Here is a 2,500-nt window from a genome sequence, read left to right as displayed (position 1 = left end):
TAAGTGTGATGGCGGACCTGCTGCTGGACGAATGCTGCGGCGGGTGCGGGGCGCCCGCCATCGCGCCCTGGTGAGTCGGCGGCGGCGAGGCGGGCGGGCGGGCGCGCACGCTCGCCGCGTCCGGCTGTGCTCGGGGAATGGCACTTGGCTTTGTTTATCACGCACATAAATACACGCACACACGCACGGACACACACACGCACGGACACACACACGCACAGACACACACACGCACGGTCACACACAAACGCACGGACACACACACACACGCACAGACACACACACACGCACGGTCACACACACACGCACGGACACACACACACGCACGGTCACACACACACGCACGGACACACACACGCACGACACACACACACGCACGGACACACACACACACGCACGGACACACACACACACACACGCACGGACACACACACACACGCACGGACACACACACACGCACGGACACACACACGCACGGACACGTATATATGTATGTATGAACACACAAACATACATATATACTTATATATATATACATAAACGTATAATATTCATATATTTAGATATATATATGTATGTATACGATTCTGCACGCGCGTGTAAGGGCGCCGCGGCAGAACTCTACGGAGCGGCCCCGCCGGGTTTGATTTACTCTGCTCCAAGGCGACGACTACAGCGATGGCCGCTGTCAAGGAAAATTGTCCTGTACGCAAAGTGCCCCGAGGGGCTGGAATCGCCGCCACGTGCAGCAGAAGTGAAAATCGGTAATGATGTCATTCATCGCCTCGTAACGACTAATCGGGAATTTAACGGCGCCAGCGGACGGCCGGCTGCGGCACCCACTTAGGTAAAAAAGAAAAAAAAAAAAATTGAAGAAGAAAAAGGGAGGATATGAAGGAAGGAATAGTGCTGTCAAGTTACTGTGTTCATGAATTTCAGGTTTTTCCTTTTCCTGATTATGGGTGAGGGAAGTAGCACCAGCGAGGACTATTGGATGGAGATGGAGTGGGGCCGCTTTTGGCCTGTCACTATCACTGCTTCTTTATGGCGATTTTTATTATCATCATTATCGTTATTATTGTCATTGGCGTTACAATTTGTTATTGTTGTTGTTATTTATTTATTATTATTATTATTATTATTATTATTATTATTATTATTATTATTAATGATGTGATATTATTTTTTTTTTATTATTATCATTCTTGCTGTGTTAGTGCTACTGTTATTATTATTGAGAGTAATCATCATTGTCTTTTGTTATTATGATGATGTTCATAATGATCATAATTATTTTCCTTACAATCAGTATTACCATAATTGGTTATGCAACTTTTCGCCATCCTTATTATTTCTTCTTATCACCCCTCCTGCTCCACACCTAGCATCTCCCCCTTTCCATATCCTCCGTCATATTCTCCACCTTTCTTGTGCCTCGTCCCTTTTTTGGAACCCGCCTTTCCTCCTCCCCCTTCCTCCTCTTCCTAATCTTCCTCCTCCTCCCCCCTTTTTCCTTCTCATCATCCCCCCCTCCTCCTCCCCCTTCCTACTCCTCCTCTCTCCCTCCTCCTCCTCTCCCTCCTCCTCCTCCTCCTCCCTCTTCCTCCCTCTTTCTCCTTATCCTCCTTCTCCTCCTTCTCCCTCCTCCTCCCTCCCCCCCCTCCTCCTCTCCTCCCCCTCCCCCTCCTCCTTCTCTTCTCCCTCCTCCTCTCCCCTCCCCCCTGATCCCCGCACCGCTCTTTCGCCTGGGAGCCTCTCGTGCAACAAAGAGGCTGTCGGGACGCGTCGCCAACTTGCTTTTTTTTCTTTTTTATCTGCTTTTCTTGTGTGTGTGTGTGTGTGTGTGTGTGTGTGTGTGTGTGTGTGTGTGTGTGTGTGTGTGTGTGTGTGTGTGTGTGTTTTGGGCTTTCCTTCCTTTTCTGTTCGTTTCACTTCTTTATTTTTATTTTGCTAATGGATAGATGGATGTTGAGGGGGTGGGGAGAGGGGAGGTGAGGGGTGGCGTGCGTGGGTACGTGCATGCCCTTTTCTCTCTCTCTCTCTCTCTCTCTCTCTCTCTCTCTCTCTCTCCCTCCCTCCTCTCTCCTCTCCCTCTCTTCCTCTTCCTCTCCCTCCCTCTCTCCCCCCTCCCCCCCCTCTCTCCTCTCTCTCTTCTCTCCTCTCTCCCTTCTCTCTCTCTCCTCTCTCTCTCTCTCTCTCTCTCCCTCTCTCCCCCTCTCTCCTCTCTCTCTCTCTCTCTCTTCCTCTCTCTATCCCTCTCCCCCCCCCTCTCTCTCTCTCCTCTCTCTTCCATCATTTCTCTTTTCACCCTCTACCTCTCTTTCTCTCCCCCTCCACTGCCCCCCCCCCTCCTCTGTGCCCTTCCTCCCGCAAAGCGGCCGGCCCGGGGGAGCGCCGCCGAAGCACGAGGCCGAGAGGAAAGGCCACTGAGAGGGGTAAGTGCATTAGCCCCCCACCCACCCAGGGGCACGAGGGGGAGGGGGCACTCACCTGGTCGTTA

This window comes from Penaeus monodon, chromosome 42 (assembly GCF_015228065.2).
Source record: "Penaeus monodon isolate SGIC_2016 chromosome 42, NSTDA_Pmon_1, whole genome shotgun sequence".
NCBI lineage: Eukaryota > Metazoa > Arthropoda > Malacostraca > Decapoda > Penaeidae > Penaeus > Penaeus monodon.
Note: the sequence above shows the minus strand (reverse complement) of the source record.